The following is a 13,783-nucleotide window of genomic DNA, read 5'->3' on the forward strand; positions in this document are numbered from 1 at the left end:
TCGGTTATTCTTCATCAACTGTTTTCGAGATATATCATTTATTTTGCTATTACAACGACTGGTATTAGAACATCAAATTCTCATCCTCATCCTCTCATCCTGTGTTTTGCTACTCATGCACGTTTGCGGTATTTAGGAATGTTATGGAAAGTGGAGCAGAAACAGATGTCACAACTAAATTATTAACTTCAGTAATCTAATCAAAAATCACTTACACGCTGGTGTATTTCACAAAGGCCGCACATGAGAAGAGAAAGCACAGAATGACAATTAAGTTAGGGAGATTAGATGAAAAATAAGTAAGCCAATAAATGAATTATGCATCGATTAATTTGAAGCTTCAACATCCCCCACGGGAAACCCCCAGGCGTTTAAACTTTTGAAAATTGATCCGTTCAAATTTCAGCCCCCGGGGCCAAAATTGTGTTTCAATACCCTACCCAAGTACTGGACTTAATGGTCAATTTTTTTTAAAGGTAAAATGAGTGATCCTGACATTCTATACATTTGCCGAGCCTTATAAGCTAGACCTTGTAGACCTTTCTCCGGAGCCATTCGTACCCAAAAGTGAACTCTTTATCTTAAAACACCACATTATAAGTTAAAGCACTTTTATTCGACACTTCCGGTTCAAATTCCCACCCCAGCCAGGCGAGGCTCACGGCATTCCCCAACCCCAGGCACGAACGACAGTTCCCCTACGGGGGAATGTTAAAGCTTTAAATTGATCGGCCCATCAATCAATAACTGAAAGAAAAGCGAAGCCATTTAGTATTGAAACGTTTTTAATGCAATGTGGTGTAACTGAAAAAAAAAGAAGGTATATTTTTTTTAAACGATTTTGATTTTCTTTCGGTGGAACAGAAGTATGGAGAAGTCTTTCTTTAAGACCTTTACCAAATAGAAGTTTCGTAAGGTTTAAGATGGTGACGCTTTGATATTTCCTTTGCAGAGAATAAGAGGGAAAAAAAATCCTTAACATTGAATGGACTCAAATCCACGCTAACCAGTGCATTCAAAGTTAAATATGATGTCACAAGATAAAGCTATTTTTCTAATTTTAACAATCATCTGTTGTTCAAAACAATGCAAAAGCAAAATTAAGTGAGTCCTGAAGGGAGGCTAAAGTAAAATTATTCATTAAGGTTTAGGATTCAGTGTGTGACCTTGAAACATGGGTTATTTTCCAGGCCGAAACGCAAATCTCGATTTCTGAATGAAGTACAACGCCTCCTGATCTTTTCTCTTGTCGTTATTAGTTTCCAGCTGGTGGAAAGGGTACAGAATGGGAGTGGTTAGCAGCTTTTTGGTCATGTGACATGTTAGGAGTAACATCTACATTAAGAAATTGAAGTAGCACTTACTTCCTGATGTTTCCGAAGTGCAGTCCATGAAAAACATAGAGAAAGAAAAGAAAAGAAAATCACCGGCTCTCACATCCCCTCGTTAACAAAGCATAGAAAAGTGGGAAGAGTAATGAGATATTTCCTATACAGTGCCAGAAATTTAATCAAAATATTTAAATGCTTTTCTTTTGGACATGCAGTTTTTATTATCATAGTGAATGATGCAGCTGACTTAATCCTCCCCTGTACTTTTTAAAAATACCCTAAAGATCAATATCAACGCCCTGACAGCAAAGGTGCGCACTGTTTTATTTTTCATTCTCCTCCTGAAAAGGAAGAGCTATTGTAAGTCGTGTTGCAAAAACTTAGTGACCTGTGAGCAGATTGTTATCCCTTTCGCCAGGGCAAATAAAACAAAGACATTATATACAAAAACAGGGGGCCTCGCCATGAAAACGTGAAATTAAGGGCGTCGAACTATCCTCATTTCAAAACTTATGTGACAACATAAAACACATTGAGTTTTATTTGGTTAAGTTTTTGTATATTCGAGACTTTCAATAGTTAGTTTTGTTACAAAAAAACTTTCTAAAAAAATTCCACGCCCACAAGCATGAATGCCTCAATCAGGTGGCTGCTACGCTTTTCTTTGACAAAAGTGTGATTACCAATGCACTGAAATAATTACAGACAAATATAAATGACATAGAATAAATAGGTGATTAAATAAGCTAATACTGAACATATTGTTTTTGACTTAAAAGTTAAGAAATTAATGAAATATCCAAAAGAACACTTACGTCGAGTTAATATTTCCATGAGAACGTTTCGTACATTGAGAGAAAAGAAAACAATCTCAAATTATGTAGTAACCAGGATTTGTTTATTGCATTTGCAGTTGAAAAAACAGAAACAATAGCAACAACAAACAACTGAGTAACTTTAAAAAAACTGAAATGGAAACTGAAGAAAAACATACTACATTGTCAGTAGAAACATAAGTAAGAACAAGCCTAATTCTGCCTATTCGGTCTATGTTATAGTTATTGTTGTTAATTATTCGATTTATTATTAAATAAAGGAAAATATAGAGATAGAGAGAGAAGGCGAAGAAAAAGCTCTCAATATTTGTTTGTATCTCGACCTGATTACTACAGCACAACTTGAATAGTTAACCATTAGCCTACAGGAAAGGTGACTGCAGTATTAGGACAACAGTTACAGCGATAACAGACTTACGGCACTGCTGTTCATCTGAATTATCACCACAGTTACTTTTCCCATCGCAACGTTTGTGTTTAGCAAGACAATCTCCATTTGCACAAGTGAACTCGTAGTTTGCACACTTTCCTGTATGATAATACAAATTATTTCAATTCAAAGACATAAAATATTGAGCCTGTGTATGTAAGAAAAGGGAGAAAACAAACAAAACCTGAAATAATCCAAACAACTTAGACATACTTCTTAGCTCTCGAGTCAAAAATAGAGGTTGTGAGTTTGCCTCAAAATTCTCCTCTGCTAAATATGTTTGAACCGATAAGCACACAAACGAGCAACTCGCAAGCTCTTGCTACCACAGATTCCCTTGGTAAATTTCAATACCTGTCGTCTTCAGAAAGGAGAAAGTTGCCGCTGACCCTTAGTCTCTCTGTGTCATTTTTTTCTTCTTTTGACTTTTACACTGATTTTGAAAAAAGGAAGAGACGAGGACTCGGCATTATACTATTTTTGATATCATGAATATCCGTGAATTTCAGCTGTCTTGACGGAAAGGCTTTGTAAATGTATATGGAACAAAAATAAACTGAAATAGATGAACATGTTTGATTAGTTTCTTTCCTCCATATCTCATACAGCCTCCCTCTCAAGCAGGAGGTGACCGGCTAACTTTAGTTTTTGTTCCGCTTTTGTTGTTTCAATCCGCCCCTTGAAATCATTTTTTAATACTTCAAAGATCCTCAACCTTAGATTTTCTATTGATAGTTACATGTAAATCAAATAAATACAAGCGATGTGTTCAAAATATGCCATTCCTTTAATGTGGTTATCTGAGCAATATTACAAGGAGACGACACAAAGATAGATTTAGATTTATGATACTTACTGCCAGCTGATTGGCGCAGGTAAACATGAAAGAAAAGGAAAAGTTACTCAATTGGTCTATTAGTATCATTACAATACTATTAAGCTCTATGAAATTTTGGTTATGGCGCACTGGCGACAAAAGTTTACGTGTAAAAGAAAAATTTGTTCGTAAGCTCTACATTAGCAATTTAATATCCCCTTTGTTGCGACCGTCCGCGTTTTCACCTTTTCGCGGTCAGTTAATACAGTCAATTAAGGCAATGCCGATGGGTGCATGACTATATTTCTAGAAAAGCTTTTTTCAAATTAATATGCTAACGCTTGGAGAACTCAATATACTCGGGAAATCTCGAAGTGTTCATTCACTGCATGCATGCGTAATAATGGTTGCTTTAAAAATTTATCATATGGAGCATTTTACGTTGCAAAGTACAAATCACCATTTCTGGTCTCTCAATTAATGCATTTGATTTTGTCCAACGGTAAGATACAAAAGGAGTTCATCTCGTATGTGAAATCGCCGCTATCTCATTCAACTAGCTGCAGTTAATTTCATTCGATTTTAAAGAGACTTTGGCCATCACAAGAACCGTCTTCATGCCATTAAAGTTCCTAATCTAAAGATGGCCCAATGTGACGGCATTCAACCAATAGCCAGTTCAGTTTTGTAAAACTACCTCTGCATATGATTTACGTCACAGCTTTATTTCGCTGTCTTGGAGGTGTTCTTGCAAATGAGGGGTTCTTGGAAAATATAGCTTTTTTTCTATATTTTTGAAAAGAGAGTTAGCCTTCCAATTTAATATTACTTTTTGAAAATAGCATTTTTACGCTAAGCCCATCTAAAGAATAAGAAGATGTACAGAAGTAGAAGTTACCTATCAACCACAGTACTTACTGCATTGTTCGTCTGATCGATCTCTACAGTCAGTGATCCCATCGCAACGTCTAGACGCGTAGATACACTTTTGTTTATTTGCACAAGCAGTCTTATCGCCTCGACAAGTTACTAGCAGATGATGAAAAGAAACGCATGAACCGTGACAAAACGTTGGCACTTCTTGTACATTTTTTACCAAAAATATATAATGAATATTAAGGGCTACTTCACGACTTGAGCAGCTTACTTTTAGTGATTGATCTTTTGTGATTGACATTTTGCAGTGACTTTTCATCAAAGACAAAGTTTGATAACCATCAACGTCCACGTTATATTTTTTCAGTTTATCGTTATGATTTTATTTAATTCTGTATTTAATAACCTATTCGTCGATTCATAGTTTCTTAAGTTTACTTAAAAACAGCCCGTGCGAATTTTTTCTCCGGATGGCGCCTAAGAAGGTCTGACTCTGTCCCGAGAAGTACAATTTGTTGATGGTAACAAACTCCTGAGGTTAGTTTCCCTTTGTTCTCGATGAGAGATAAAGCCTTCCAAGTTACTGAAACTCTCACGAAACGATTGGAGTGCAAATTGCCTACATCTCCAAGGTCTCCTTTAGATACAGAAAAGCCTTTTCAGAATAGGGTTGGAATTTGTAATGCGTCTATCATGCTAAACTTCTTTTGGTTATAAGGTTTCATAGGGAATTACTCGGCTGACTAGAAGTTAAATATTACAAAATGGCAGTAGCAACATACTCGCAGATGTGCAGGGGACGGCTACCAGCATGAGTAGTAGAACAACCTGGGGATTCATGACCATCTTTTTGGAAACAAAAAAAGGGTAAAAATAATCAAAATCGAATGTAATGGGTCAAATCGTTCCTTTTTCGGTAGGAAAGTAAGCAATCCGCTGATTGTTGTGCTGCCTAGTTAAGTTCACCCACCGATAAAGGAACAATAGGCAGTCTGAGACTGCATGTGGCTACTGATATAGCTACTGACACAGCACAGTGATCAGTTGACTTTCAACCAATAATTCAAAGGAAACAAATAATCATATAAATAATAACAATGATAGCAATAGTGATAATAATTCATAGAGGGCCAGCTCGAAAACCTAACGGTTCCTGCAGCCTTTAGGCTCCAAAATGATACAACTATGTTTATTTTTCCTGTTCACTATAATAATTTTTCTTATTTCATTGTAATTTCATTTTTGTGAGAAATAAAGACTTGTTGTTGTTGTTGTAGTAATTATAATAACGATAATGATGATAATGATGCTACTATGGTCACAAGGTATTGAGAAACGATCGAAATTGCGTTTGAAAACCTGTTGTGCAATTTGATATTTCACCATTAGAACTGAGAATGAAGATTTTATGTTGGCATTAGCAACAATGATATGTTGTGATATACACAGTGCAGTTCAAAGATAAGGGGACATTGTATAGAAGTACCACGCGCACGTATCAAGCGACATACGTCGACATACTCGCATAGATACGCGTATATCCTTCCCGTATGGGCCTTTGTTATTCATTGCTCTACCTGTGCTTTGAGTGGCATTGAGTTGTAGAAAAAAGAGATGGTACTGTAAAAGCGCCGGCTGCTAGCACGAAATGGGCAAAGTAATTATGAAAACGTCCATGAGAGTTATCGTGTTAGATATGTCTGTCTTATGATAAAAATATGACTGTTCTTTTTCTTTTTTTTTTTTCGGTATTTTATTTTGTTGTATTGTAATTTCTGGTCACTTACACCTGTATAATAATATTGTGGCATTTCTAATAAACTTGTAAGGGAGCAAAAAAACAAACACTTTACCTTTCTTGCACTTGGCAGTGATCTGACTCAAAACGCTTGTACAATCTGAAAAAGTAAAACATAATCAATTAAGAAATTGGAGTTCGTATCAAACTGAGAAAAACTAAAGAATAGAAATTTCATTATTCATAAATACATTTTGATTAACTGTGTTACTTGTTCGTCACAGCATTCCTGAAGCCACTTGAAGTGACTTCTGAATAGGCAAGCTTAACGAGAATTTTATCACCAATCTGCTCCTTACAGATACTCATTCCAACAAGGTAAAAGAAACTGAATTCGATAAAAACCGAGACTTCTTGATATGAAATTTGATAGAGCACTGCACTGTTCAGCATCAAAAGTTCAACGCGTTTCAAATGAGCAATTACCTTCGATGCAAGGTGTTTCAGAGGGAAACCCTCCGAGAAAATAGATAGTTACTCGCGGGAAAAAGAACGTTTTCTTGAGAAGGAGAAAAAATTAAGTGTTGCCTTTGAAGAAAAGAAAATGATAATAGCCTTTAAGTTATTATTAGTTAGCCGTTTTCTTTAGAATGAGCGGCCAAGAACAAATAACATAAAAATTAACCAAAATGAAATAGCTAATTTAACCGATAGGTGCTGTGAAGAAAAATGTCCAACAAATCTTTTTTTTATACATTCTAGCGCGCGGTGCATTTCCCGTCCGTTGATAACAATAAGTAAATAATAAAATTTTTTCCCCCTCCAATGTTGTCTTGTTTTCTTCCTATTTAATGTACTATTTTAAGAAAAAATATTTCAGCAGTTTTTCCTTTCCTTGTCAAGAGGAAAATTGGTAAATGTGCGAATATAATTCAGCTATAACGATCACTTAGATCTAGAACTATATAAGCAAAGCTTATTTAACAAGCACTTTATCAGAGATAAAGCATACAGAAGCAAAGTAATCTAAAAAAAATTGGCCCAAAATGCTAAATATACCGAGATAATGATATTAACACAACAACACTCTTATGTCCGTCGAAGTCACCCCGACCAGAATTAGAATCAGTACTTGTATGGTACTAAAAACCATCAGCGAGCTTTAAAATAATTATTTAACAACCGAGTCGAAATAATAGAGATGATGATCATCGGCGATGATCAATTATACACGGCACATCATCAGCAGGTAACAACTGAATTATATAATATTTAGAATAACCATGTTTTCAATGTTCCACACGGTACAAAAATAGCCTAGAAAAAATTACCTTTCTCTAAGATGTTTCTCTGAGAATGAATAGATTCCTGCCGAACAAAGTCGAAAGTCGCCGAATATAAATATTCCTTCCGTGATGTCAAAAACCAAAAAAAAAGGAAGACGGTGCCGTTAACTTTGCATAAAGATGTATTTCAGAATCCAATAATCATTCTCTTTAAATGTTGATGACCTCACCTCGAACAGAACAAGTAAGAGGGCAAGAAAATTATAAGCTTGCAACCATCTGGAGAATGCAATTAACTTCTGAATAAACAGGTTTATATAACTAGAATTTTATTATCACTTGGTTCCGTCATGATAATCAATCCAACACATTAGAAAATTCAGATCGAGAGCAACTGAGGCATCTTATGGTTATTATGAAATTTTTTATAACACTGTTAAGAATAAAACGTTCAAGGCGTTTTAAATGAGCAAACAGCTTTGACGCGAATAATTCTGAGGAGAAACCCTCCGTAAAAGATAGATAGTCATGAGATAGGTGAACACTGCTCTGTTGGGATAGAAAAGGCGAGAACAACAATAACAATTGAAATAATGACGATGATGATACATGTAAATAATAAAAATACTAATAACCATACTGATAAAATAGACAACGATAATCTATAGAGGGGTAAATTCTCATGTAGCTTTAATGTTTTCGAATACCGTTGCTGATCGGAAAATTAGCATAATATTCCCTTTGTTGATAAAAGATAAGAATCAGCTATAGCGACCACTTAGATCTAGAACTGTAAAAGCAAAGCTTATTTAACAAGCACTTTATCAGAGATAAAACATACAGAAGCAAAGTGCTCTAAAAATATGTTGACCCAAAAGTGCTTAATATACCAAGATAATGGTAATAATAATCTTTAAAATAATTGTTTAACAACGAAATCGAAATAGTGGAGATAATGATCATTGGCGATGATTAATTATGGACGGCACATCATCAGCAGGTAACAACTGAATTATATATAGAATAACCATGTTTTCAATGTTCCAAACGGTACAAAAATAGCCAAAAAAAAAATACCTTTCTCTAAGGAGTCTCTCTGAGAATGAATAGTATTACTGTATAATCTTACCGACAGAAAAATACTGCAGTCCTACTCAACTACTTTATTAAACAACGACTAATAAACTTAATAAGTGTGACTCCTGACTGAGGCAGTTCAATAATTATCCTCGATAAACTTACTTACTTAAGTCGCTACCTATAAATATTCCTTTCGCGATGACAAAAACCGAAGAAAGGAAGAAGGTGCCGTTAACTTTGCATAAAGATGTATTTCTGAATCCAAGAATCATTCTCTCTCTTAGAATTCGGAGCTTGCAACCATCTGGAGAATTCAATTAACTTCTGAATAAACGGGTTCCTATAATTAGAAATTTATTATCACTTGGTTCCATATTGATACTCAATCCAACACGTTCGAAAATTCAGATCGAGAGTAATTGAGGCATCTTATGTTTATTATGAATTTTTTTTATAAGACTGTTGAGCATGAAACGTTCGAGGCGTTTCAAATGAGCAAACACCTTTGACGCTGAATAATTCTGAGGAGAAACCCTCCGTAAAAACATAGATAGTTATCAGATGGGTAAACACTGTTCTGTTGGGATAGAAATGGCGAGAATGACAATAACAATTGCAATAATGACGATGATGATACATGTAAATAATAAAAATACTAATAACCATACTGATAAAATGAATAATGATAATCTGTAGATGGGTAAATTCTCGTGTAGCTTTAATGTTTTGGAACACCGTTGCTGATCGGCAAATTAGCATGATATTCTTCCTGTTGATCAAAGATTAGAATCATGACAGCATTATTGTTTTGAATCAGTCAATCAAGTGAGAGATCCTTGAAGCTTGAAGCCATCTGGTTACAGATAACAAAGTTTAGTGACGTCATCAGACTGTTTCAACCGTCAGCTGTCAAGACATTATCCCATTTCCAACAGTTTCTAATTTCCTTTTGCTTTTTCTTTCTTCGTTTTCGTTTCTTGTTTTAGTTTGGTCTCCTTTTGCTTTTGCAAGTGTATATTGATTCGTCTTGCTTTTTTCTATAACGTTTTTGTATATTTTTTGACAATTATCAGTAATTGGCAAGCGTTTATTTGCGATCAAGCGGCCGACAAAAAATTTAAATTTTAACGCCCAAAATGCAAATGAGCCAAAATAGATAAAAAGTTCACTCCACCGACAGGCGCCGAGAAGAATCAAAGTGCTCTGTGTGCAAACTCGTGAATTGATACATGATTTTTTAGATTATGTTTAATGTTATCTGGTTTAGGGAATTTTGTGGTTGATTGTCATATCTAGAGTACGAGCAGTAGTTCAGTGTTCGCTAATGTAGCAAAGAAACAAAGTAACGTTAGGATAAGAAGGCATTACAATTGAAATGATCATGCTATTACATTTGACAAGGTGGATGATGTCATGTGTTTTAAACGTCTATCATTTTTGTTTCTGGCTCAAAAGAAAAGGTTGGAAGCAAATGTGGGTGAAAAGTGAAATTTACTGTCTTTCGTTGTAAATATTAGAAAATCAAGGCAATACTGTCTTAATGAAAACATTAACGATTCCCTCTTTATCAAATGAGACAAACGGAAACGAGTTTTGAGTGATATAACTAAACCAAGCCTGCCACCCTCATTTTGGATCTCCGCCTGGGTAGATTTAAGTCACGTGCTAGGCAACGTATAATCAATAACAAGATAGAATTTCATTTCAGGCCTGTTTATCAATTTTGTGGTGTGTAACTTTCGCATTTTAGTACGTTGTAGGTATGTTGAATCTTCAAATTGTCTTGAAACTTAAAAGAAAATTGTTCTTTAAAAATTCACTGAAAATCGGTAGCTAAAATTGTTTGTTTAGGTGTTATTTGATTTTCGTGTTAACTTGTTATTTCGTCAGTCGCCGGCATCTTTTGTTGCTTCACACAGGAAAAACACACGCGACGAAATGTAATGATCAATTTTGTCCTCAATCTCACGCTATAACAGAAAAAGCTTTTATACATCTGTAAATTCCGAGCGCTTCGTAGTGAGTGATATTTTCAATGAATCTTCGCATTGTTTTCAAGTTCAAGGAAGATTGTTCTGTTATTTCAGTGTGAATCCTTGCATGCCTGCCAGTCGCTGGCGCCGCTTGTTGAAACTAAAACGAAAAAAAAAACTATTTTAAGATTATCATTGGCTTCTTTTTCATTCCACCACAATTCTTAGCAACAAAGGTCGCCATTTCGTCTGTTTATTGCTCGCCAAAAACTATCAAATGCACTCAAAAGCCTAAAATCTGAAAAAAGTTTACAGGAATCGACCAATCGAGCGAGCGAGCGAGCGAGCGAATGCCATTCCCCACATCGTATCTATAACTCGCTCTTGCGCATGCGCGCAATTCACGAGTTAAAAATGTCCAACAGATATAGTCTCCTATAAATATGTGTACTAAGGCACTGTTTGTTTCTACACCTTGGAGATAAAAAGGGACACCGCAGGATTGAAAAATGTCTCTTATTTTATTTTCACTTTTTTTTCATTGTTTCTATTTTCTTATGATGTACTGTGTTTTAAGACAAAAATGCTTCCTTCGTTTCTATTTTTTTTTCGAGAAGAGAATCGCGTGAGCGTGCGGATGTTATATGTTGGCTGGCTTACTCTCAGGAAAGATAATAGGCAAACAGGGGTGGGCTGGGGGGAGGTTAAACCTTTAACTTTCAAGATCTGATTGTTAATTCTCCCTCTTTGTGCTACACATTTGCTTTTTAATTGGATACAAGAATTTGATGTTAGATCAAGATAACAACCTCTACCTGATAAGTTTGAATATTCTCATCACCTGTCTGCTGAATTATGTATGGATACCATAGGAAGAAGATTCATAGTGATCACCACTGGGAGTGAAAGGCTAACCAATCCCACTTCCCCTGAGAACAATTTTTAAAAGGAATAATAATTATGAAAAGATAAGAAAAACAATATCTCTTGACGATAAGTTTAATCTAAACGCCCACCGAGTGACGCTTGTCGATGGTTTACGGAACATCTTGCAAAGATAGAAAAACACTCAATTGAAGAAACACTGGATTAGTAGAAAGGCTCGCACATATCGAATAATGTAATAGATAACTTTAGGGAAAAATAACGGAAGTCAAATGACATCGATCCCCCTTTTCCCCTTCGCACCACTCTCCCCCCACCCCACCAAAAAAAACCAAAAAACCCCAAAAACTAAGAAAACAAAATGAACTTACGCCTTGTTAACAAGGTTGGTAGATAGGGGTGACGGAGACAGAGTGCATTGTTTGGGAGCCTTTCCTTCTTCGAAAGACCGTGGGAGAAGGGGGAGGACTCAAGACGGGGGGCACAGTTTTTCCCAATACGGACCAACCCTAGGCTGGTGAATAACATTTTATTTCTTTTCCCTTAAACTTAGCCAAATTCTTTCCAAAGAACCCGAAAGATTTAAGGCTGTAACTACAACAAGATCTTCCATAGACCTAAAAATATTTGAGCGAGTAAATGGTGGTTAAAATAGAGGTAATGCAAATTAAAGAAAGAAACTTCACCGAAGTCTGTTTTTCATTTTTCGTCCTCCCTCTTCTCCCAGGGTCTTTCGAAGAAGGAAAGGCTCCCAAACAATTCACTCTGTCTCCGGGTCTCTCACATGATTGGCTGATTCAAAAGAATAATGATGTCATGATGGTAATCTTTGATCAACAGGAAGAATATTATGCTAATTTTCCGATCAGCAACGGTATTCGGAAACATTAAAGCTACACGAGAATTTACCCATCTAGAGATTATCATGAATCATTTTATTAGTATGGTTATAAGTATTTTTATTATTTAAATGTATCATCATTATTGCAATTGTTATTGTCATTCTCGCCATTTCTATCCCAACAGAACAGTGTTTACCTATCTGATAACTATCTATGTTTTTACGGAGGGTTTCTCCTCAGAATTATTCAGCGTCAAAGGTGTTTGCTCATTTGAAACGCCTTGAACGTTTCATGCCTACCAGTCTTATAAAAAAATTTCATAATAAACATAAAATGCCTCAATTACTCTCGATCTGAATTTTCGAACGTGTTGGATTGAGTATCATTACGGAACAAAGTGATAATAAATTTCTAATTATAGGAACCCGTTTATTCAGAAGTTAATTGAATTCTCCAGATGGTTGCAAGCTCCTAATTTTCTTGCCCTCTTACTGGCTCGATTCGAGGTGAGGTCGTCAACATTCAAAGAGAATGACTTTTTGATTCAGAAATGCATCTTTATGCAAAGTTAACGGCACCTTCTTCCTTTTTTCGGTTTTTGTCATCGCGAAAGGAATACTTATATTTAGCGACTTTCGACTTCGTTCGGCAAGAATCTATTGTTATGAGTAATTGTTATTGTAAATATAAGCTTCTAGAAATCCCCAGACTGCTTATTCATGTTGACATCAAGTGACGCAGTTGATGACACAGTTATTAAGTAATACTACTAAAATAGTTCTTTTGTAAGCTTCTGGTATGTTCCAGACTACTTTATGAATGTATGTGAGGACTCATTTATGTAGTAAAATGTAAAATGTTATTCACCAGCCTGGGGTCGGTCCGTATTGGGAAAAACTGTGCCCTCTTTCTTGAGTCTTGAGTACTCAAGGCAGAGGGCACAGTTTTTCCCAATACGGACCTCCCGACGGGCGAATAAATTATATACATATATATGTAGATTTTTTTCGTTGAGGGCTCCCTATGCATGCATATGTATGTGTGATTAATTTACAAAAATTTTTCGAGTGAATTCATAATGCATTCATATAAGCGCTTACGAAGAGTTGCAATTTCATAAACAAGCAGTTAGCGAGAAATAAGAGAGATGGTAAGTTTTGAGCTCGGTTAAGAAATGAAGATGATTTTAGTCCTGTGACGAGCGTGGGACAAAGAAAACTTCTGAGTCCCCATGAGGAATCCAACTTCAGACCTTCGGATTCTGCTCTCCGATGCTCTACTACTGAGCCACAGAGACTCCATGGTGAGTGAAGTCTCTTACGAAGTTCATATGACACGCGTCCTGCATACTGTGAGGATTAACAATGTCAATAGCGTAATGTTTGTGGATAGAACTTCGTAATAGACCTCGCTCATCGAGGTGTGCGCAAGAAAACACCGGCACATGACAATGAAGTGCGCATACCCGAGTGTCGAGCTTCAGTGTAGCGTACCGCGGGCACACAACTAGGCATTGCACGAGGGCTTCACGTGGGCTAATAGCTGTGAAGCTGTGTAAGCAAATAATTTGCAACCCGCGTTTTGAGCGCCAAATCAAACTGGTGAGGTTGAAGTTGAACAGTAATTCTCAGTATTTTACATTTTCTGATCAACTCGCAAAGCAACAATACCGGCAGAGCTAAAGCTTTG

At 36.0% G+C, this 13,783-nt stretch overlaps 1 long non-coding RNA gene across 1 annotated transcript in view; it reads right to left on the reverse strand.

The window, feature by feature from the left end:
* Nucleotides 1-4,180: 4,180 nt before the first annotated feature.
* The window catches only part of LOC149046281 (uncharacterized), a 98,788-nt gene continuing 89,185 nt past the window's right edge, over nucleotides 4,181-13,783 (reverse strand). Inside the window, exons 2-4 of the long non-coding RNA XR_016186792.1 lie at nucleotides 6,144-6,188; nucleotides 5,073-5,136; nucleotides 4,181-4,443 (exon numbers count right to left, since the gene is read on the reverse strand). This is a non-coding gene — a long non-coding RNA (uncharacterized LOC149046281). The remainder of the gene's footprint in view (nucleotides 4,444-5,072; nucleotides 5,137-6,143; nucleotides 6,189-13,783) is intronic.

The sequence above is a fragment of the Pocillopora damicornis genome, chromosome 5, assembly GCF_964200805.1.
Source record: "Pocillopora damicornis chromosome 5, jaPocDami1.2, whole genome shotgun sequence".
In the NCBI taxonomy this organism is placed as follows: domain Eukaryota; kingdom Metazoa; phylum Cnidaria; class Anthozoa; order Scleractinia; family Pocilloporidae; genus Pocillopora; species Pocillopora damicornis.